The sequence below is a fragment of the Bombus pascuorum genome, chromosome 6 (genome assembly GCF_905332965.1).
Source record: "Bombus pascuorum chromosome 6, iyBomPasc1.1, whole genome shotgun sequence".
NCBI lineage: Eukaryota > Metazoa > Arthropoda > Insecta > Hymenoptera > Apidae > Bombus > Bombus pascuorum.
Window position 1 is genome coordinate 12,892,839 of NC_083493.1, and position 25,613 is coordinate 12,918,451.

General features: G+C 45.9%; 1 protein-coding gene across 1 annotated transcript in view; it reads left to right on the top strand.

The window, feature by feature from the left end:
* The first annotated feature begins 4,408 nt into the window (after positions 1 to 4,408).
* LOC132907849 (LIM domain only protein 3-like) overlaps positions 4,409 to 25,613 on the top strand; it is a 70,572-nt gene continuing 49,367 nt past the window's right edge. Inside the window, exon 1 of the mRNA XM_060961287.1 lies at positions 4,409 to 4,777. The gene's annotated coding sequence lies outside the window, so the exon portion shown is untranslated. The remainder of the gene's footprint in view (positions 4,778 to 25,613) is intronic.

Consider the following 25,613-nt stretch of genomic DNA (forward strand, 5'->3'; position numbering starts at 1 on the left):
CACGTGCACGCGTACATGCGTGTACTTGTATGTTCGAGAGCACACACAAGGGACTGGCGAACAAAAAGTTTCGGGGTGCGGCGGGCATTTATCTCGGCGGACGATGATAAAGGGAAACAGAGGTTCGCGGCGTGTTGGAGCGAATAAAACGTAGTCGCGGGTTACGTCGAATAATGCCTATCACGGAGAGTAAATCGGAATTTACCCCAAATGCGAGCGAGCGAACGAGCGAACGAACGAACGAACATGCGACCATATCTCGTTGGGCCCACCCCCTGTGGCCACTCGCCGCGTCCGCCGGTGTTTACCGCAATTATTAAATGTAAACTCATATTTCGTAATTGCCAAATATTGGCGGTCCGATCGGTTGGTCGTGGCTCGATGCATCTCGCGAGGGGATGCTACTGCTCTCGCGCGTTTTCATCCCTTCTCGCATAACAATCCTTCCCAGCGGCCCTTTGAACGAATTAAACCTCGACGAATCGATAAATGAATTTGCTTCACAGTGGTTCGTTTCTAGGTACACTTTGCCTTCCGATAGAGATTCCATAAAGATTTTGGATTTCGCAGATCACACTGTGTCGTTCCCTCGTTGTAAATCCACTTATTCCAGCGAAAGATATTTCATAAATTCAATTCTCTATCGATATTTCGGTGCAACGGTTTTTCACTTTAAAAAAACAGCGCGAAATGGAAGCTCGCGAAGAAGTTAATCGGATATGCGATTTTCGATAGCCAACGGGGGGGAAAGGTCCGCGCTGTTGACGAGGGTTGTCAACGGCGTGGCGTCAGCTTGTGTAACTATCGGTAATTAATCAGAATCATCCCCGTATATCGTGTCCGTCGGGTGCGGTGAAGGTAAAGGGAGGGGAGGGTTGGTTGACGGTGGCGATGCCATGTGGTGGTGGTGTTGGTTGCGAAAGGGTAGTTAACCAGTGACGTCACGCCCGTGGCGACATCTGGTCCGGCACTAACCACCGGACACTGCAGGACGTTGAACACTGGACACTAGTCTGTCCCTAATTCTGGATCAGAATCAAAATTACCCTTGCGCGATCGCGTCTAGCCTCTCCATGTCGGCAGCTGCTTCTAATTAATTCCGCGTTCGGCACGTTCTACTACCGTTCTCTATCCCTTTCAGTCAAAACGACCCGGGGAACGATCTCGGGTCCAAACGAGCAATAAATTTTTTATTTCAAAATTCGTTCGACCGCATTTAGACTGAGATATCAGGCAAGACACGATATCAAATAATTACGTCGGACCTTTTCATGCAATTCCACTTCACGTTTTCTTATTTCATTCTCCTTTACTTTTACATTCTTTCAACTAAGCTGTTTCGCTTATTTGCGTATCGAATCGGAGCTGGGTTGAGACTAAACATAGTACGCAAACTTTCGAAACGGTTAAAACGCGAATAGTTAAATGGTCGACGCTTTGGTGCGTAACACCAGCTTCAAGCACGTTCCTCCATGCTCGTGGCTATCAATTGCGGCTAATCCTTTTCGAGGATCACCGGGAAACTCTTGTCCTTTTTCCCGGTGGTTCCCTTTACGAATCTCGGAACAGCATGGTTGAAAAATTCGTTGTTAAATTTCCGCGTTACCATGTGAATCTTTGCGCGTTACGTTCGGTAACGCGCGGTCTCGTAATTGGCCAGCGTTTACACGGTAATGGCGGGCTGGCATCGTTTTAAAAGGGCGAAACGTAACCCCCTGGTGGACAGTTAAAGTCCGGCCGGCCTGTGGAACCGGTCATGTATATTAGATACCCAATTCCAGCGGTAATCCAGCCATAAATATCTTTGAATTATATTTTCCACCGGGCTGGACACCATCACGAACGATTTGTTCTAAAAGGTGGTGGGGGAGGGGGGGTATCGGAGAGAGAGAAGCGGCAGAGGAGGGATAAGCGGCACGAGGGCGAAAGAGAGAGAGAGAAACGGGCTTTATTTAGCCGTTAATCGCTCAATTAAACTGAATCGCTCGAATTAGCTTTTAATCCCGAACGTGGCGGTAGCGTGAATGGTATTTAAAAAAATCAAAATGAAATTTTCAGAACGTTCAGCTGCTATTCTTTTTCTTTCAAACTTACCCTTTTCGATCGTTCATGCGTGTCCTCCGATTTTTTACGCGGTTTACAGTTCCATCTTTTCCCCTTATTATCATGTTTACACGTATTAACGAACGTAAACCGTGGCGCACTCTTCAACGTTCTTCAAAAATAATAAACGCAGAATGTATTTATTTATTTATTCAAGCGATCAAAACAGCGTTAATTTTCATAAAATCGTATTTCAGCGATAAATTCTCGTCGATAAGATGGGTGGGGAGAGCCATATCGCGAATGGATGTGTGAAAAAATAGCGAAACAGTGTAAATATTTACGATCGAGCGATATTTGCCAACTGGGAGAAACGATTTCGCGGTGTTTCTAGGAAAATTTAGTATCCACGTCCAACTCTCTTCTTCTATCTTCGAAATGAAATCACATAGACGAGAATTTGCATCGGTTCCGCGAACAGCGTAACTATTTTTTTCTTTTCAGGCGGTCACCGAACGCTGGCACGATCTTTAGGCTAATCTAATCCTATTTACATCGCGGCACCACAGCCAGATTGACGTGCACGGAAATAAATCGGGACGGGGCGAACGCGTGCACCATCGTGGCCGTATAAATTCGTGCTTTCTCCCTGAACAAATCGAACGTCGGGCCTGATGTAAATGAATTCCGCTCTAATTGCAATTATGTGCCCGGCGAGTGCACATAAATGTTCGTCGTTACGCGATATATGACGCGTCACTCACGACCGAGCCGTGCGTCATTGCGAATTTATGAAATACTGATCGATGCTATATCCGTATCGCGCTAGTCTTCCACCAGCTACCGTCATAATTGCAATCAATAGTTGACGTTATATATAATTTGGCCAAGTCGAGACGACAATCCATTACGTATTTACGCGTCCTTGTCGTTTTCTTCCCGTGGGTGAAGAAGAACGTCTTCGTGGACGAAAGCTTCATAAAATCTAACGTGATGGTATAGGTTATAGGTAGGATTACGTCAGTCACAGACGATTAACGTTAGTCTGTGCTTGTCAAGTTAATTTTCCGCTACACGAAGCTTCCGCGGAGCGACGAACCGCCGTCATTATTTGAAATTCCTTTGCTCCAAGTGGGAGCTACGTCTGAAAAGCTTCGAAACTCCGATTTTGACTGCTTACAATCGAATTACGTTTACTCGGCATGAATCAATAATCGCCAATCAATAATAAATCACGTTACGTCGTCCTAGGCTAAATGCCATTCTCCAAGGGTAAATCATTAAAACGTTGGTAGCCGCGCACGCCAATCAGCAAGCATAGCGTGTAAATACGTGATGGAAGTACCCCAAACCCCCTTCGCCACCGTGCCGGGCCGCGTGCTCTTCCCTGAAATCACACCATCCTCCTAACTGATTTGCTGTTTAGCTAGACCGATTTATTTATCGGTCGGCCGTGATTAGACTTTCGCTTTACCAGGGACACACGACCTCGTTAAACATTGACCGGTCCGGCAGATTTGTTAACGATCGTCCTGCACTGCTACCGATCGTGAAAAACACTCTGCACACCTCCGCATTCCTGTTTCTTTTCGCGTAATACCAAATAACTTCCACCTGTTGCTACAAAAGAAAAATACGTTGCGTCGATCGATGACGATTGGATAGCTCGTGTACACGAGAAAATGTCTTCGTTCACTTATCGACGAAAGCTACGAGGCAGATGCACATAATATATATCTTCCAAATAACAAACAAAGAAAACACTTTCAGAAAAGTAGCGAAGCTGTTTCTCGTTGATACGTGCTCTATTCGAATTAATTTCGCCTAATCTTCGCCGTCGTTAAAATTCAAGACCGTTCGAGCAGACAATAAGATCCCTTCGCCGTCCACGATTCCCTGCAACACCATCCAAAAGTTCAGAGGATACTACGTGGCAAAAAGTTCGATGAATAATACGGTGACGGGTCGCATTAACTATCGGCCCGTGTCCTCCAGAGTCTTCGGCGTCGTTAGTTTCCCTTAATTACCGCGCTTGCCTCTATACCCCTTGCCCCACCCTGGCTGGCAGTCTCTGGATCGAAGAAGTCAGTTCGCAAGTTCTCGAAGCTCGAACGGGAGAGAGCGGTTCTCACGCTCGTTAGAAGCTTAAGGAAAAAGCACGTTAGGGGTGGGATAGCCTAGGAATGTGGACACCCACGAAGACGTGCCCCTTTCGGGATGTCCTATCGTCACCCCGAGCTTATTCCGCCCCTTAAGTTCTGGCCACACCCGCAATCATGCGCAGTTTCCACCCATCGGCCAATGAAAGCTCGAGAGCTTGCAAGCTCTGCTGAACGGCTTTCGAGCCGAGCCACTCCGACAAACACCACGTGCCACGCGGCCGAGTTGCACGTGCGTCCGCGGAGCTGTCGAGCTTTTGCGCGTCGTGGCCGTGAGTCGAGCCCTCCAATCGACGCGTCTTTTGAGGGACGAACGTCGTGTACCGGTATCTCTGTTGATTTTTCTGTTCTTCTCTCATCCAGACACACCCTGTTCCCTTTACTTGCGTCGTTGATCGTTGTACACATTAGTTCGTCATTGCACTGTTTCGTTTTCTATGCTGAAGAGAAAAATCGTCTAGCCGACCACATAGAGGAAGACACCGAGACTTCACGGTCCTGAACAGGCTGACAGAACGGGGCCCAAACGTAATCGGGCGGAGGCAGTTGGAAACTTTGTGAAAACCACGAATAACGTAAGTAAGAGTTTCTTTATTTCTACAATACGATTGGAGTTCGTTTGGATGAGAATCGAAGGTGGCATCGAACGTGAAAATTGATTGTGACAAGCCTGGCCGATATTCAACAGTTGGTCCTTCTTTTATCTTCCAAAACTCGACCCTTCGTGCTACCCCTGCGTCGAGCCCTTAACAGGTTCGCTCTTACGTCACCCTCGATTCTTATAGCAATAGATCGTACCTCTTGGGTAAGAGGTTGTCGACTGCTTCCGTTTTGTAAAATAAATACTACTGGTACGCGGTGATATCATATTTAGAATTATTCGATATCGTTAATTTTAATGAATATTCCATTTTAATACTAAAAATCTCAATTTCCTATCTTGTGGAGTGGACAGAAAATTTTGTTTCGTTCTTTCCATTACGAAAGGTATATAATTCAAAAAGAACATCGTCGTGAAATCTCGAAACGCGTAAAAGCAAACGACTAAACGAAAAAAAAGGCAGTAGCCACGAGGAACAGACGTCGCGCGTAAAACGACGGAACCGCATTTATCGCGTTTATCCGCGTAATTCTTTTCGCGGTACGACCGGATGCTGGCGGAGGAATTCGCGAGCCGTGGGCAGTAGGTGTGGCCATAGGTGTAACATATTTATGTTGTGAACCGGCCGAGTGTGGGCAATAAATAGCGAGCGCACGACCGGCCACGGCGGGGGGTGTGATGGCGCGGGGAAGGCAGGTACGAAGCGTAGGGGTAGTTCGTCGAGGCGCGGGGTTAGAACGATTACGCTTTCCAAACCCCTGGTCGTTCGACCGCGTCACTGGCACCGCCACTGGCACCACCATCGGCACCACCACCGTATCTACCCCCGCGTCGCCCACACCCCCATGTACGTCCTATCACCATCTGTCTTTCTCTCTTTCTTTCACTCTGTCCCGTGTCTCGCGTTTCGTCCCCGCTTAACCCTACCAACCCTTTTGCTCACCTACATCCCCCTGTCCCGTGCCAGCGGAGGCTGTATGGTGCCCGAACAATCCTATTCGTTTGTTTCCAGCCCGTATGCACGCATATACGAAGGCATGCAATTTCGCGTTAGGAATGCGCGAACGAGCGCATCGCAGACAATGTTTGGGGTGGACGGAGTACGAGGCGTGCTTCTTTGGAAAATGCCATGGCGAGAGGGCTTTAGGACGACCAAAGGGGTTGCAATACTGTCTGGTCCGTTTATACGCTTCAACCTTCCAAAGAAAAAACAATTTTCGTTGTTCACCACGATGTTATACAGTAAGATCTCCGTACCTGAATTCTCGGTATTGGTTGTTTCAAATATCCGTGGGTAACCGCAGTTGGAAAAAATAAATACGGAACGAAATGTGCATACACGAAGGTACGAATAACGTTGCATCCCGTACGGTATTCATTTTATTTTACCTTATCCCATAGATATTACCATATAACGTTCATTACTATACTTTTACCGTTACATCATATTAAATTAAGTAAGTAATAACACACTACCAAGTTGTAATATGCTTATGATAATAAGTATGCACAGTATACGTGTAGCGTCCTCTACTATTCGTGGAAGAGTTTGGAACTTATTCCCCGCGAATACGCAGATTTTACTGTATTCTCATTTTAAAAAATTAAACAAAAATTGGACAAACGTGTCGTGTACGGCGACGATTTAGATCAGGTGAATGACGAGTACGTAAGTGGTAGAACGGAATCGCCTGTATAGACAGACGCGAAAGCACGCGTACGCGGCCTCGAGTCACGGCTATGCAGGCCATCTTAGGAAGCGAGCACCCCTCGGCATTCCAGCGATCTCGACCGATCGAGAATCGAAGGATAACAGGAACGCGGCGCCGAGTGGCCGCGTGTGTGTCGGCTGTCCGGCAATCCTAATGATGCATATCTCTCCTCGGCCCGTTATGTCTTGAATGTCACGACGATGCGATATCTGGCGGACCGGTATCGGTCGGTGAGGCTGTTGCTGGGGGTCAATGGGGGGGTTGAACAACGGGAGAAGCACGAAAGCTAACCGGAATCAGGGTGGTATATGGTCGCAATGAGGTTGAGAGCTTGCGGCCGGATGCCAGTCTAACCATGTCTAGCGTACGTTTACTTGCAAGCTTGCCAGACGCTCGTACGCATCGCCAGCATCCGAGCAATGCGACTCAAGAGTCCGCGTCGCCGCTGACGATGCACTTCAAGATGCAGTCTCTTGGTAAGCATGCTCCTGCCTCCAGGATTGGCCCGTTCGTCGTCCGCCAATCTGCGTCAGGGTGTTTTAACGTAAACGTGACTTGGCGTGTATAGAGAAGAGGAATCACGCTGATCCGTGGTTGGGATGCTCGAGATTTTAGATTATACTTTTTCAACAAACGTTCTGCATATCAGATTCTACATAGGATGCATTTTGTTTAGAGTTGACGTACGTGGCGAAGGAATGATACTAATCAATGTTTGAAAAATGAGATTTTTCAAGGGATGCTTCCTGCGAACAAGCGTCCTTGATAGTAATTTTTTAAGGAATACTACCGACTGTATTAGGAGATAGGAAGATTTCTTATGGGATGTTCAAAACAGGCACTCTTTCTACGAGATTACTTAGAATATGTTCTATTTCGTGTTAACGTATATAGAAAAGGAATAATGGAAACTGAGAAATAAAAGAATTTTCTTAAACGATAATTTCTAAGTTTTCGTGATATTTGGTTCCGTATAGGATATATTTCACTTATCGTTGAAGTACGATAACGAGGACAGTTAAAATTAAATTGCAGATTCTGCACTTCGACAAATCGTTTCTCTTTCTCTCTCTTTTTCTGTCTTTGTCCTTCTCTCTCTTTCTCGAGTTATTATTTCTGTGGTTGGAATTCATTCGAAAAATAAACGAAAACGCGGTGTCACCACTTCTTCACCTTTAAACGCGTTATTCCTCTCAGAGAGGAGGCGTGGTCGCCAGCTCTACATTCGATGGAATGGAAAAACGCGAATTCCATTTAGCATACAAACGCAGGCCCACGCAAATGAATTTTATAAGTGTCCTTTTCGCGAGAACACGCGCGTATTTCGACGCTTTGGCTGCGTTAACCCGGCGGGATTCGAGGACGCGCGATGGGTAATAGGCGGCCGCGAACGAAATTTCCACCCTCCTGTTCCCTGCGCCGGCCACCCCCTCACGCGGCACGGTGTGTGCGTACACCTCGCGCATTCCGCAGCGAGATTGCGCAAAAATCGGGCAAAACAAACGCAACTAATTTAACTGCTTTCGAACAATTAATCCGAAGCATTTAATTTAATTGCGCCGCAGCCCGTCGAGACCGGGCAGCGTCAGTTGAAACAACAACCGATGCGAGACCCGGCCGGAATTTTCGGCTCGTCGCGCTTGACTCGAATTCTTTCGGATGCAAACAACCGAAAAAAAATATACACGCGCCTCTGCCCGTGCGAAATCAAACAGCGACCCATGGACATCGAAAGATGTAAACCGAATATCGAATCGGCGAGTCGCAGGAAATCGTGCAAGTAAAAGTCTCACGGATGACGAACATCAAACTTCAAAAATACTATATTTTCATAAAGGGGAGAAAAAAAATTGAAAGTAGTTACTCCGAGATGGAAGAAGATCGAGAGAATCGCGTACAGGAGTTACGGGCGTTGGTGGAGAACGAGCTAGTGGGTAGGTGTAATTAATAGCAAACCCGTATAAATCAGAGACAGGCTGGATGCAGGTTGGTATGCGCCGTTCCCGATGCGGGATTATGCCCAGAGGGGCGGTTACCCCACGACCCGCTAATTTTTCAAACGGCCGCCATAATGGTCCCGGCTAATTACTGATTTTTATCTCCACGAGTCGGTACTGTGAGAAACAGTCGTTCGACCATGAGAAGAGGGACAGAGAGAAAAAAATTGAGCGAAAGAGACGGACGCAGAGAGGGTGGGATAGGGAGGCTACGGAAGAAGAATTGGATTCGGGTCAACGCTCGTTCTGTATTGCGATTTTAAACGGCTGAGAAATTTTCTGCAGTAACACGGTATAGAGTTTCGCTTTAGAGTTCCAACGATAGTCGAAACGATCAAAACACGTTTTTAACGATTTTATCGAACCTTCGTGATAGCTAAAATGTTCGCTTAACCCTTTTGGCGAGTTTTGTTTTCCACGATAACGTTAAAACCAAAATAACCAAATTTCGTCAAATAACCAACACTTATCGTAAGAAAGTTAAAGCGAGGGAATAGTTTGGAAGCCTGTGGCGTTAATGCTACCGATCGCTGTTAGTCGGATGCCGCTTGGAAACTTACCGAATTCACAGGAGGATTGTTGTTCACGTGTACGGGACGTTTCAAGTTACACATCGACCGCGTATTTTGCGCGGGTGAATACAGCTAACTACCCCCAAACACCTATGTACTTAACGTAACCCATGTAAGCTCACGCTAGAACAAATTTACCCCCTGAAACCCCCGAGACGGGTCGCGTCTCTTCCGACCATCCACTTCGAGTCCCTTCTCACCCCTCTAATTCTCCTATGGAACACCGATGTTATGAAGTTGTGTTGAACTTTTCGCAAGCATAGTTTGCAGAACACCCTCGGGTGACTGCAAGGCTTACCTTGGCTCGTGACATATATCTACGCGCAGTTCTAACAAACCGTCGCGGAAACTGAGGGCGGGTCACGAGAACGAGGGGTGAGTCGCACGAAATTTGCGGAAGAACGCGTCAACCGCGCGTGGCTCTCTTTCGATTTCGACCACGTCCCTCTGGAAAAGTCTGCAATTCTCGTATCAGCTACCTGTTGCCCGGCCACTATGTCAATCGACATGTCAATGCGATAATTCTGCTTTTAATGAAATTCACAACGCCGACGCATGTGTTTGATTTTGGAAACGATGTTATTCAACTCTCTTGCGCAACAAAGCGTACAACCTTGCGTAACAAAGATGTAAATCGGCTCGGCTATTAAACTCTTGGAAAATTCTTCTTTCGCGATATCTCGTCGCTTCGCCTACGGAAGAAATTATCAATGCTAACTTCGAAGATTTGCTTAATTCCTCTACTTTTTTTCTAACTTAGTATTACGAAGAGTTTGCTTATTTTCCCCGAATACGACTCGTGACGAGGCTTGTTTTTCGAACGGTAGCGTACGTACGTGTCGCGTATGCAGCCGAAACAACGCACGCGTTAGGAATTCTCGGCACGGCAGTCGGAGCCAACAGGCCCGGTAGAAACTTACGGGCCAACTTTGAGGGGGGTAACAGCATTACAACGTTATTAGATTTACCGCAAGCACCTACCCCCGAGGCACTCCAGCACATTACACACATAGCCGTTCTGAAGTATAAGTAACCCTAAAGCGGTAGAGCTAAAGCCCAGCTCGTGGTCCCGGTGTCTTGTACGTTAAATTATGCGCGTGTGCCCGCAGGTACGAATGAGAGGCATTCCTCCGTACTTTGCCCCTTTGTGTTACCCCTTTCGATCGCGCTCGTATTCGAAATTTCAATTGCGAATTTTCAACGTCAAAAGTACAACGTCAAAATCGTTGAATTATTCACGAAGTGAAAAGAAAGAAAGAAAGAAAAGCGAATACGGAGAAGAGTGAAATGGAAGAAAGAGAAAAAACCAGAAAGCACAGTGGAGCTAGAACGGTGAACGGGCCATAGAACGAGAAAGAGAGAACGGTAGAAATTTCGGTGCGAGTAGCTATTGAGTAGCTACCCTTAAGATAAGGGTGACTTCACCCCGTCCCTCATACGTTTCCGCTATCTGACGCTAAACGGCACCGCTGCTCGTGGCCTTCCACGTAAAAGGGATGGTCCTGGCAGGATGGTTCTACATAATACACCGGCACATTACTGTCGAAACCCCATTAGATAAGCGGAATTTAGAACGGCGAGACAGGATTTTTGTACGGACGACGTACGTGAAAAATCACCCGAACGCTCAGCTTCGCCGCGGATATTTTTCTTCTCGTTTTTGCGTCTGCGGTACGTTTCGAACGAAGATCCTCCTTTTAATCACACCACTTTGCTGCGTCTTTCTCGTTGCTATTTGTCTGTGTTGTCGCGACATTGTGATAAGAATACGAGTGGGAAAAGTAGAAGATGATTTTTCAAATTTGGAATAAAAATCGAAAATCGATTTCTGCCGCGACAAGTTTAAAACGACGAAAGATTCTCTTCGTCACGATGGATAGTCGATTTGTTATCGCGGCGAACTGGCATCAGTGAAACTGATTTCAAAAGCGAGAAGATGGGATCCACGCAACAAAAGCCTTTACACGTCTCGCCCCCTCCATCGGCTCATTTAAGGCTAACTGTCCACAACGGGGGTGCAAACTACCCTTATCTGCGGACGTTTATGCCCACGCCTTATCTAGCAACCCCGGACTGCTTCGTGCTTGCTAACAACTAGGTATTCTCTCTTCCAAGCCAATCTCCTTCCTCGAACAAAACGACCTTAAGTTCTGCCGTCTCTCTTGCTCCACCTACCCAGCTTTGTCATTTATTTCGCGTCTTCTCTGTGCTCCACTTTGCTCTGGGTTTATTTCAATTTCCTCCGAGCGTTATTTTTAAAATGTCAAACGAAACGTAGCTTCTCTTAAAATACTTACATCGTAGGAAATTGCGATTATTCAACGAATTTAAATTATTTGTTAAAGAACATCTACTATGCGAAAGAATGGCGAGTCTTTCGTGATTTTCAGCCAAACACCATAACGCGTGTCTCTTGATAAGTATTTAAATGTCGATGTTCCTTCGCGAAACTATTTCTTGTATTCTCAAAACCAACAATCTGTTCTTCGTTCATTCGTATGGAAAAATATTTATCGAAAATCTGCTGTCGAAAAATTAACGGAATTAACAGCAGCCGTGTTAGAATCCATCTTCGAAGCAATGTTCCTTTTATTTTTCTTTCTCTACAAATCTAACGACAAGAGAAGTTAGGAAACAATAGCGCAATTTGGTTCGGCGCAAATCCACAGAGAGGAACGGAGAAGGTGGCGATACGGAAAATCGAAAGGTACGATGTTCCTTATCTCGCAAGTTCCCTCAGCCGGGTTGGAAGAACGGTTGTCGAGAGACTGAGGGTCGCTGGCCGGAGGATGTTGCGGTGAAAACAAAGACGTTACTCGTCCCCTATCTAGGGTTGTAAAATAACCGTCGAACGAGAGCAAAACAGCGGGAGGCAGGGGGAGTAATAAATGAGATAAGCTCGGGATAGATTCTTGCGGGAGCAAAAGGCATTATCGATGCGTTTCGTCGAATTCCTTTCTTTCGTTTCAATCAGACTATCCCCCTTTTTCTACGATCTACCATCGTCAGGGTGTGCGTTCAACGAACAAACGGAACTACAAAAAATAAAAAATACATATTTCGACTCTACAAGTTTCCTAGATTCTCTCCAATTTATACATTTTTTTGTTACCATAGAGAAACATACAGGGGCAAAATTGGAAAACACGAACGGAGCTCGATTCGTGGAAAATAAAAACACGTTGTTCCCAGCTGGTGCTCGTGCCTCGCGTCCCGGGAATATTACAAACAACCGGCCGATTTTCCGCTGATTTTCCTGACTGAAACGTGCATAGCCGCGTATTGGTATATCGAACTAATTGGAAGTCTTAATAGCACTCGACGTAATAACGCTGTCGGTATCCAGGCGTGTGCATCATATCGATTGGAATCTACAACGGACCCCTCTTGTTTTCAGCCCGCTCTTCCGTGCACTCGATCTACCTCCGTCGACTGGTAGCGAATCAACAAACGGGACTGATTTGATTTCATTCATTAATTCCGAGCGACTTCGTTCGCTTCGATTTAAGTTCATGCGTACTTGAACGCGTTTGCGGCTGTGGGTCGTTCGGTGATTTCGCACGTGTCGCACGCTACGGGGACAATTCCGTCCTCCGCCGAGGGTCGCAAGGATATTTTTAACCGAACTCGACGCCTATTAAGCTACCGAATAATGTTTTCGATATTTCTGAAAGATTCGATAGACCGATTCAGCAAATACGAAAATAGTCTCCGTCGACGAGTTATTTTTCATACTCAATTTAGTACCGACTTGATAGAAACAGAATAATTTACGTTCCGCTGAATATAGAATCGCTGCTGCAGTCCGTCACCTCGATGATTTAATTAACCATATATTCTTTCCAAATTGCGTATCGATTTTAACATTATCCTCGGATCACGTCGAAAATATTTCCTCGAAAGTTATAACAGGTTGAGAGATTTTCTCAACTTGGCCGAACGATTTCATAGAATTTCCCTTTTAGCCGATGTCGAGAAAAACATGTACCACGAGCAAAGAAGAAAGACACGTCTATTGACATCCCGTAACCGTGCCGTGATTTAATATAAACTGCACAAAGCTCCACCTTTGATAGTCAGATATGAAATACTCCGGACCGAGGAGTGCCCTTTCGAAGACAGCCTGCCCCTGCTGGAGGGTGCGTTCGAGAGTCTGGTCGGACTGCATCAAGCGGTGATATCTTCCTCCTCCTTCGTCTGTCTCGAGGTCGAATATTCTTGTAGCAAAGGGGCTCTACCAGCTTCCAGTCTTTCAAACATACGAATATGAAAGATACGTTGGAATGTTTGGACCTTTATCGTGGACGAATGTCACGTGTCCGAATGCCTTCCCGAGATTCACGCTTCATATAATACGAGTCGTACATTGTAGCGAATCGAACAGGCAATTAGAAAAAGATGTGTCACGCGATAAGCGATAGATAGTGAATTTATTAAAAATTTCAAGGTACCCTTGGAAGTCTGTGGAGACTGCTGCTCGAAAGTTTCGGATCGTTTCAAAATAGAAATATAGAAAAATAATAGTTTGGTATTTCTTATCTTTAGTAGGTTTTAAAAATAACCTTTCAGTAGGTTAAAGGACTTGTCATTTTTTGCTGCACAAAATCGAATACGAAGACAGGGAATTAACAATTACCGTGTGGAGAAACAAATCGTGGAAATATCTCAGCATGCATTAATACGTTTCTATCTAACGACCAAAATTCGTATTAATTAATGATTATTTTCTCCTTATCAATTAAATGATTCTAAACTATCAAACGGTAGTGAAGCTAACCAATGGATTTACCATTTCTTTGTAAGCTCAGAGAAAGCTAAAACACACAGCGGATTCAAAAAGAAAGCGGTTTTCTCCGATAGACGATGGTCCCGGGCACGTAACAGCCGCTTCAACGGCAGACTTTGATCCTTTATTACATTTTTACAAGCGATTACATTGGCCAGCCGCTGGCGATTCTTTGGGACGACCTTATTTTCTTCGGCCGAGGACGATCCACCGCGATCGCTTGGCATGATCTACCCTGCCACGTCCTTACCCATCCCTCCGTAACGAAGTTCCAACGAAGGAAGATATTGTTCTTGTTTGTAGCGAAGTTAACTCGAGTTCCGACTCAACCGTGGCTCACTCGCCCCTAATTAGGTTTAAGGGATTATAGAATTGCCTGGCAAAGTCGATTACGAGATTGGAACGGCCGACGGAAGGGCGGACGACGAAGAAGTAGCCGGAGAGTTTTCAAGACACGAAGCCTCTGCGAGCTGAAATTTATCGGATTTCGCGAAACGCGGCGAAGCTAGCTTTGAAGAGAGAGACCGTGCAAAATATAATCAAAGGCTTGAGTAACTTTCTCGTCCATTTCACCCTTGAATACCGTTAAAGAAGGACGAAATTATTCCATTTCCTCTCTGCTTCTTTTCCTTCGTTTCGGTTACTAACCCCAGACTAGAACACATCGGTCCTATTATATCTTATGCAAAATTAACTTACCATCAAAATTTCACCATCGAGGTCCTTTCCATCGGTGAGAAGCCAATCAAGACTCGTCTACGGTTCAAAGGGACTCGGAACTTTTTCATCGAAGTCAGAACTCGCAGGTACGGTATTAAGAGCCGAGGTTGGTGAAGCGAGCCTCTAATTGAAAGCCGTCAAAGTGGTTAACGGGAAATCATAGGTTCCAGTGAAGAGAGACGCGTGCGACGAGCTGCGAGCGGAAGGTCGCGGGAAGGCACCGTTGACGGATCAGCCGACGCTCTGCTGTTGGATATAGAGGGGTGGGTTACGGCGGTGCGGACACAGAGAGTGAGAAGGGCAGGCAAAGAGAAAGGGACGAGGGTTAGCAATTTTAAACAGTCTCCGGCGACTCGATCGTCCAGCATAGCGTAGTCCGGCTAGTGAGGCTGAGCGTGCAATGATTGATGCCAGGCCGACCGGTATGGAGGGGTGAAAGTGAGGAAGGCTAGAGGATCGGTCCTACGGCCTGGGGAAATTTAATTAACGTAAATGCCGCCGCCACGGCCGGCGTTACACGCCGTGTGTGGCAATCGCTCATATGCAACTGGCCCCTACCCCCCCACGAACCCTCTCTACCTTCAAACTCATCCCACACGGAACCTCTCCTTCCCTCTCCGTCCACTGGCTATCCTACTGTTCACCCTCTCGCGATTCACCCTCTTTGTTCCTCTCGATCTCCTCTTTCTCTGTCCCATCGTCGACGTGAACGCCGCGCGCGTTCAAACCTTTCCCCCAAGCACATCCACGCACGTTGCCGCGTGCGTCGGCCTGATCGGCCAGCTGGGGGTTATTAAACGTTTCGAACAGGGGTAAGGGGCTTCGATTGCGGGCCGATTGATGGATCTTGGATCCTGTGTTGCCTCGATCGACCAAATATCCGCGATCTCGTGGACCGCGATAAGTGAACGGGTTACGGCGCCCCTGGAAATAGTTTGCTGCCGCGCAACGAGCACGTATCGGTGTTTCCCTTTGGTTATTTGTTTGGCTTGATTATTATGTTTCGTCACGGTCGTGGCGAAGAAGATTTTAAAAGCGAGAAACGAGGAAGACTTTTAACGTCGATATCGTGTAGGTATCAGAGAAAATGTGGTCATCGAACGATCAGATGCAACGCCAACCGAGACTTCTGTACAACGAAACAGTTTCTAAATAAAAGGGGTAAACGCAAAAGAAATCGATCGATCGTCAAATAAGAGTATCTAAGATCGAACGATCGTTTCCCAGTGGCGATTGTCAAACAGGGTTTTTGCCAGGCTTTGTACACGTAAGTATCGCGAGGTAACGGCTGCTGCGGTGCGTGAGAGTGGGGTGGCTTGGTTCGAGGTCGAGATAGGCCGTGAAGGGTGAAGTGGGACGCGGGGCACGTAATGGCCGCGGCACGTGGTGCGTGCCCCCATTAAACCGATCGCACTCTGGATTGATTTTCAGCCTTTCGGCATTTGATGCGAACAAACTTCGTTGTCGGTATAATTGAATCGCCGCGAGTGTCTACCTGACTCGAACGCAAATTAACCGGAACGCGAATCGCGGCGTCGTGAGTTCACGACCAAGGGTGGATGCGGACAGGAGAAAAAGAATTCATTCCTGTTCGATACAAGAACGCGCGTAACACGATGATCTAATTATTCTCGCTCGTTGCCGACCGATTCTTTGACGATTACCAACGGCTCGTCCGGTTCGCTGAACTCATTCTTCGATCGAGTCCACTCGAATCTAATTCTCTGCCAGAACAGCTTTCTATCGTAACTTCGTTACCCGTTTTATTTCCAACGATTTAATAGCTTTACAATTTTAATCGGAGACCGCCGAGTCGATTGATCAGAAAGGGGTAGAACGGCGGTTGATCCCGTTCGACGATCGTCGAATCAGGTGGACCAGTCGATTCGAAGGGGTGAACGAGTTCGGGACGAAAGTGCAACGTGGCAGCATGCGAGCAAGCAGCAGAATGCATTCGTGCGGTCTGCGGACCGTAACTGCTAATTAGCGCATACAGGTCTGTATGGCAGGCTCGAGGGTTGGACGACTGCCGGTGCAGGCTACGCAATGCGCCCCTTTATTAAATACCATCGAAATTAAAATTATAATTGCATTCGCTAACCCAGGGGGGTTAACAGCGTCCGTGCGCGCGATACTTCTTTGCGCGGTCGTTCCCCTTTGCCGCAATCCCCCTATCGCGGAGGATTTGCAAAGAATTAAAAACAGAGAAAGATGGTTCGAATCAAAGGGGAGAACACGGATTTCTGTATTTAAAAAGGAGTAACCCTTACGAACATATCGCATCAAAAATAAAGAACGTCCGTGATAAAAAAGGAAATCTAACGCTCTTACTAGAAATTCGTTGGTGAAACGGATACGCGTTGCCAGGCACAAGGATTGTAAAACGCTTCTTGAAACGTCGATAGTAACGAGTGGTAATAGTACCGTTGGATATTCTAATTAGGGGTAACACGAGCCGCTACTTCGATAGTCGAATAAGGCATATGCCGATGAGATTGTAGGTGGAAACGATGCTGAAGCCAGAAACGGCGGAGGTAGAGGCAACGGCAGTAGGTTGTATAGCCCCTGTCAGCCACTGTGCCACTGACGGCTCGCTAATTGCTCGACCAACCTCTAATCCTCCGAGCTGCCCCTGCCTCCGCGTTCTGCCACCCTTCAAATCCAAATCCATCCCTTCGTAACGGCCGATACTCTCCGGTGCTTTCAGAATTGCGAGCATACATTCGAATATCGTGTGTATGATAACGAAATTTCTCAGCGAACGATCGGAATAACTGCACGCAACTTCGATCGAGATTTCTCATCGATCGTGCACGGTGTGAATAGAAACCAACCCTCGTTATCCCCTCTCGCAGGGGATCCGCGTTTCTCTCGTTTCACTAGGCCGGTCCACTAGAATTCGAAATTGCCTCGTCTATCCGCCGCTCGGTGGCTGTATCAATGCGATCATGATAAAAGGGAGAAAATTCCATTTAGGATCGTTCGAATTGTTTTGCGGTCAAGCCGGTTTTCCCGTGTTATCGATTCGATTTTATATCGACACTTTGAACCAACGGGACGTCTTGCTCGTTTTGCACTTTTAAGATGGAAATAATAAGAGAAAACAAATATAGCGAAATTTCGGGTCCTAGCGTAGTTCGTAGGTCGAAGGGTAGATAGGTTGGTCACGGTCCGGAAATGAAAAAATTGCAAGTTGCACGGAGCGCAAAACGCTCCTATGTGAAATCGATCGTCGTGACCGCGCGAACGAATGGGCGAGTAAGCGAACGAGCGTATCAAGGGTCGGTACGGTCGCGAATTAATCGAGCATATAATCGATGTGCGCCTGTCGATATATATGTATGTATATGGAAACCATCCGCCTGGTCACCCTCGTGAACTCGGGCCCCTCTATCGTTAGTCAACAGTGCACGCGGTAACGCTAATTTCTGTAGCGGACGTGTCCTCCTGCTTCGTTAAAAAACGTTCAATACTCTCCATGTATACTTACTTCTCCACCTTACGTTAGGTAATTACCGTACAAATAACCATAACCTAGTATTTATTAGGAAGGAATCTGTCGTCGAACGTTCGCTCGAATAATTGTAATTAGAGTGGGACTTTTGACTATTACTCGTCTACCTACAAAGACTACTTAAATTTAGAAATTTCATAATTACTCATCGATCTAATATCCGCAAAATATTTTTACCATTATCGTATTCTACAAATATTTTTCAATCAATCGTTTTCGTTAAATTATCTCATTGCTTAACTTCGTATACGGTGCATTTCCTCGCATGCAGATTATAAACAGTTGAAAATTCGACGATTAGATCGAACAGGACGCTTACCAATACTTCTATTCCGACAACGAGGACAAATCGCGAGGTATCGAGGATCGATCGACGAAAGGATGGAAAAGGGGACGCGGCTGGACCGATTGGTTGAAATTAAGAGCATCGAATGACATCATCGCGATATCTAGCGCATCTCCGCGGCCGCGAACGAGAACTGACTGTCGGCCGGACACGGTAGCACGATAGCACGATCGTAGTCGCAAATTTATATCTGATTTTCCAGCGGGACGGAAATCAGGGAACGGCGCAAAATTGATCTGCCTTCTGATTTATTACCACGAACTAATAAAGCCAATATCGAGCGTGGCCCGCGGCATTCTACGGAACACGACCGATAGGTAGCCGTATCGCGGCACCCGCTACCGCGACTAGTTCAAATCCATACTTTACAAAAGCCACACGGCCCTGTGATTTCGATGTCGCGTCAACGTATGCCGTTCGTGTGGTGGCAGCCGCGACGATCGACCACGATACTGCGACCGATAAACGCGTCGAATCGTGGATTAGTGGCTGCCACGAATCGGACGATATTCTCTTTTTTCGGCGAGGCAAGCGACGTTCGAAAATTCAGAAATCCACGGCTCAGCCGTCTCCGCTTAGTTTTCGTTCCCTCGGTTCAGCGTGCACGTTTAATTCGGGCGATATTTTATTTCGACTCGCCGTCCACGGGTTCGAATATCAATAACTTTTCGACCGGCACAGTTGCAAGCACGTTTCAACGTTGTTCAAGCCATATCGCGACGTAATTTCATTCTGCCCTGCTGCAAATAGTTTCGTTATCACGGCCATACAATTCCCGTGTCTTCGCGTTTCTACACACCGTTCAAAATTTATACTTTTCACGCGGTCGGATTCGTAACGCGGCAAACGGCCCGAACCTGTCCGTTCGTCGAATAATGTTCCGCGCACTGCCAACACTCCGCCACCGACTCCCTGACAAACTAAATTAAACGACGACGAATCGTTTCATTCTATTCGCGCTATCAAAAGCAAGTCATCCTGTTAATTTTCACTTATGATATTTCACGCGCGTAATCTCGATGGTCGAACAGATCGATGGATTTTGCGCGTTTCGATATCCCGTTGTTATTTTTTACAGCCGTGCCATCGACCGATGGAAACTCGACATAGGGGCAATTGAATTTGGTGAACGTAGGCGCGTGATTCCTAAGGATTCCACCGATTTTTCACGACTGCTATTCTGTATTGGCTCGGATCGATTTCCTTCGTTTCGTGTATTTATCGTCGGGGCGATTTAAATCTTTCGCGACAGCCAATACGATCTTGGCGATGGAAACGACGTGCACGATACCCGTGGAAGCTTAACAGGCAGACTGTAATTAAAAATGCAATCGGCAACGAGCTCGTCCAGTCGTCCTCGTGTATACGAAGATAAAGGAAAATTAGTAGCCGACGTGATTGGTAGGATCGTACGGGGATCTTTGAAGCATTTGTCAAGTCCCCTGGACAAATGAACGAAGTTGCAAGAAAATAGTTCCTTCTACGTAGAAGCTGCGTGATATTTGCATATTGTTGGAAAATATTTTTATTCCGAATTGTATATAATATCGCAAGTTCATTCCTTAAAACTGATAGCCGAGAAAGATTAGAAAATCGGCAACGAATCATTAATAGTACCCGCAGTAAAAATAATATATCTCGATGTCATGTGCTGAAATTAAATTGGCAAGGAAATGACTCGAATTTTATGAATATTTGATAAGTTTCCTTACAACGAAAATCTTCAAGAATTTCTAACCGCATTTCAAACAAACGATATACATTCTTGACACAATCTGAAACCTGGATCTCAAATGGATATTTCATGCGTTACAACAGGCTATTAATCCTAGCATTCCTTAAAACTATCGTCTTCCAACGATCGAAACGTTCGTTACAGAGTAAAAGTCTGCAAACGAAGAAAAAATATTCAAACACGCGGTGCAACAATTACAACCGATAGAAACCGAAATCGCGAGCAAAGGGGTTGAAAGAGCGGAATGAGAGAAAGGAAACAGCAGAACAGGGTCGAGGATAAGCAGCATTATCGCTCGAAGGGATTTCAGATGCTATTTAAATCGGCACGCCGGATCGCGTATATTATATTTCTCCGTTCCATTTGCGTGAAACGTAAAATTAATTAAACAGCTGATACGTCGTGCCAGCGGCAGAGAACCACCTCGTGCAGCCTCTGCCCGGAGGCAGGGGCACACGCCGGGAAAACAAACACATCCCCTTCTGGAAATAGGTTCAGGCCGACCAGAGCAGATTTTCAATTTACGCCGGGCCGCTCTAAGGGGATGTAAAAACGCGTTGCTCGCTCCGGTGCATTCTGCTCCGTTGCGCGGAATACGTCAGCGTGCATACCTGTCAACGTGGCTCAGCGATAAGGAGAACCTGCCGAGTGGTGTGCAACAAAGTAAAAATCGATTCGGTCAAACGGACGAGTTAATCGAATCGGCAAGTTCTGACTAACCGTCGAATTCGACGTTGCACTGTGAAAAGCCACCGACAGTCGGTACTACCCCTTTCGAACGTAACCGTCGCTGTACGGCGATGTTCACGGTAGAATTGATCGAAATAAGCTGATTGATTTTTCAGTTAACAAGTATGGAGAAATATAGTCTTTGACTATCGAATTGGGATAGCGCAGAATTTTTATCTCTTTCTATTTTAAATAAGTTTCAGAAATTAGAAGACCTGTGATGATAAAGTTTGTCGATTGCAAGAACGCGACGTGCGTGTGCATAATTTATGTTTTCTTTTCTGGCCTTCGTTACATCTTAAGTATCTCTTCGATATATGCGTGTACCTTGTGCACTGTCTTTCACCTCACTTGTATTTTATCAAATATCTTCAACTTTTTTCTTCGTATCTGTCGGAATTTTGAGTGACCGTTTATGGCATCTTTAGGAAATTCCGAATTACATGTCCTCCCCGGGCTGTAAACCTAATGACACCGAGGTCAGGTAAAAAACCTCGGGAAGAACCCAGCCGGAAAAGCACGATGGACAGACGAAACCCAACGGTTGGTAGGGAGAATCAGCAACGTAGGAGGACAGTTCATCATCAGACATCGTACCGTGCGGGTGAAATACTTCACTCCCAACAAGATCTTACTACCGCCGTGTCCGTAACATCACACTTTACTTTTATACAAGTGCAAATACAGTGCTAGATTACTCTAACACTCGATCTATTGAACCTCCTTCACCTTGAGCGTTAAGTCATTCGAGGTACGCGATATCAACCGATCGGTTTGACCTGACCGGTTGCTCTTTAGTCGAGAATTCGCAACAGTATCAATACGATGGTCTGAGATGAGCAAGTAACTGAAACGAACTTTGGATTTCTTCAACAGCATTCAAGTTGGGTAACTTAGCTGACAATGAGATTTTTGGAATATTCTTCTATGAAAGAAACTTCGTGACACGCGTGCGACAATAATTTCGTTAATACATATACGATATAATCTATGTATTTAATAGTATACGTGGTACAACCAAGAATAATTTGCCATTCATAACATAGTGTTGTAGTTGGAAAATTGAGTTCTGCATGTGGTCCTAATTCAATGACCAGGGGCTGTGCTATGTTGCAGTATAGCATGTGTGGCAATTGCGAACAGCGTGAAGATTGTTTAATAAAGACAGGGGGCTGCAGTAGCAGGTCGAAAATGGTACGCGAAAGGAGATTTGTCGCTGTAAACGAGAAGGGTGCAGGCGCCATTCCTAATAGCGCGCGTTTTACCTACACGCCGAATTCGCAAATTACATTTGCATGTATCCGCGCCTCCCCGAGACAATTTGGCCTCATAAACATAATTAATGGCGGAGCATTAATTCAGAGATTTTTCGCCGGTTGTGAACACATGTTACCGTGCGCCACCAACTGTCTCGCAATTTAGCTAAATAATTACCAAACTTGCTCTCCGCGGACGACGACGCATTGCCAGCCGCCGACGAAACTTCATTGGTAACGGAGTCGTACGTACCACTGTCGCATTGTTTACGACTTCTTGCCAGTGAGATTTATCTCCCATTCTTTCAAAATATCACACGAATTGTACGATATAGTATACCTTAGTTTTATTGGCGTGTCTGTCTACTTAAACCTTCTAAGAATCGAGGAATTGAAATGGTAAACGATGTACGATAAGTGTCAAAAACAAGCAGACGATTTCTTTAGTAAATAAAAATATAAACTTCATATACGAAATATGACGAAGGAAAGAGTAAGCGATGGAATGATTTATTTTAGCTGTTAGGGCCATCGCAAGATAGAACTGCGATAAGTAAGCAGCGATAAAGCATAATTGAAAGAGATGACAGTATAATCTTGCAAGTAAATTAATGTAACCCTTTTACAAATACCATTCGTTCTTTTTATAAATCTACGAAGACGATAGGAGCTGAAGAAGAAACAAAGAAGCATCTTTCGAATTCCATTGCGAATCTCTACTTTTACCATTTACGCCATTCGCTTTCCGTGACTAGAAAGGTAAACTTAACGCTTCAAGAGAAGGTTACAAATCGTCCCTGACACCGTTCGTGTCTAATCAACCCCCAATCGACATCCAAGATAAAAATGTCCAACTCGAAGAAATCTGCTGTTCCTCGCGAAAGAATGTGGCAAGAACGCGTGACCAAAGCTCGTCAGAATTTTAACCCGTGGTAAAATCACTCTTAAGCGTTAGAGTTGATGGCTCAACAGAAGCCGACAGTGCGGCCATTCACGTGTGTTAAAGGCAAGGCATATACGTGTATATATGGACCCTTGTCCCGAAGCAGGGCTGCCATCCTAAGCCGGCTTGACTAATTGGTAGCGTTATAATCATGGGTACACGGTTAGGTTGGTATTACCGCAAGTTATAGCCCCGTCTCCACATCGGCGACCGCCACGCACATTCACGCGTAAGAGGGGTGCTTAATGACCCCGCCGTTTACGCAAATTTTCCCATTATGCGACGCGGTTTTGGCCCGCAAAACGGAACGATCCTGGCGACCGTCGGAACGAGCGTCATTTTCTTCAACTACGAGGGAGATTAAGGCTTTTCGAAACCGCGAACACCGCTTTTGACGTTGCCTCGTCGGCACCTCGCACACTATCGCGCGTTCCCGGGACTATTCATTCAATCCTCAATACGGAAACGGCCAGAACATCTACGTTTGTACACGATCCTCGTTAAACCGCGCACTCTTCGTGCTTTCATTTGTCGCCGTTTGTAATCGTACCTTGTATCAAGTTGTCAATTAACTAAGCAACGATACGCTGCAACTCTACATTTCCAAATTATTCTTATTTCAACTATTTGTAAGAGGTGACAGCTCTTTGTGACTTTTATTCCTTGCTAGATTCGTAATATGAAAAAAGCAAGGATCTTAAAGCGATTATGTGTCAATTACATTACGTTCTTCGGTCATTTAATCCTGCGACGGTACAGTAAAATAAATTCAGAACAAACGACTTAGAAAATAATCATTAACTAGAGGTCCCATGCTAGTAGGAAACATACGCTTCAATTTACTACTGGATTATCGACTACCAACTGCATTACGTATAATAATATTCAAGATGTTACCATACTGTGAAGGATTCAAATGCTATTTTTATTTTTTACTCTTTGCATACTGATTTCGCAGTGAAATAGTGCACGAAGAAGAGTATTCTGTATCTCCGGTAGTCGCGAACGATCCGATTTTCGGTACACGTAGACGCGGCCGTTTGGTCACGCGAGATATTGATAATAAAAAATCGCAGGATATAAAATAATTCAAACAAATGCGCTCGCACGAGGAACGGTCCTGCCACGATATATTCCGGCGGGCTTATCCGCGTCCGGTCATTCATATACGTGGGAAAAAAAGTGACGCTCTAATGGCTGGCTATCTGTAACGGTTAGGAAGTGGGGAGATTTGTTGATGCCAGCGCAAAGAAGGGGAAAAAGGAATCTTCTCTCCGGTGGCTGTCGTTTGACATTTATCGATATCGTACGATATTCGCCTGTCATAACGACGAAGAAATAACGACGAACGTGTACCATCGCGACGCTTTACTGCGTTATTATATTCGCGGATACGAAAATTGGATAGTTGGAAAGTAAAAGCAATTACGAAAATGCGATTACTATAACGAAATCAGCGTAGAAGGAAATAAACGCTGGTACAAAACGTGAAAAGGTTCGAGGAAACTTCATATCAGCGTACTGCGATGTCCCATCGGTTCGAATCCCGTGGGTGTGATCGCTGCTAACTAAACTTGTAAATCTCTCTGGCCGACCTCTCGCTAGCGCGGGACTAGAGCCTATTCCAACTGACCAGAACGCATTTGTCTATCTTACGAGCGTGGTAAACGGCGCCTGTGGAAAATCAGTCGTGCTGTAATCTTCGTTGCTTCGATCGAAACTAACTTTTAGCCAAACAATCGAGAAATATATCGCCTCTGTGAATAGAGAGAAACAGAGAAAAAGAGAGAGACAGCATGGAACGGTAGTCGAAGATCGATCAAGCGGATCGAGGTAGTTAGGTAGTTCTCCATCGCGAAGTTAGGTATACGCAAGTGGAAGAATTTCGTGGTAGGCGCAGTTTCGGAGGAGATTGTCGCGACGTCAGGGCATTAGAAACAAAAGCTGGGCAAACGAGAAGTTACGAGGGCTCTTTATACCTGTGCCTTCGCATCCGGTTGTCTCGCGTATTATGACTGATGTCTTAGTTAACCGTTGCGGCGAGGCGCTCGAGGCTTTAATGCCAACGAACGAGAGAAAAAAGGAAGAAACCAGGCGAGAGATACGCGAGCACTTGTGTCAGCCGCGCTCCATGCCTCGCCCCCGAAATTGTGAGGGATGGTTATGGTGCAGCGTGCACGCGATACGATCCCGCGAGCGCTCACAAATCAAAGCTGCCGCACGCATTTGCGTCATCTTTCCGCTTGAACCAAGGAATATCGCAAAAAGTTTCAAACCCAGTTCTCCGATCGTTCTACCTGCTCGTATATTGCTATTTCGTGGAAATCGACCTGTGGCTGAGGTACGTACGCGCGTCGTTCACCGTACGAAACTTACATTTTAATCCTTCGCTCGCAATAATTGTAATGGGGCGTCTACGAGCTAACTTCTCATGTATGGAAAATATTTAAGCGTCGGTCTTTAAACATCGTCGTGTTGAACGTTAACGGGATACGAAATA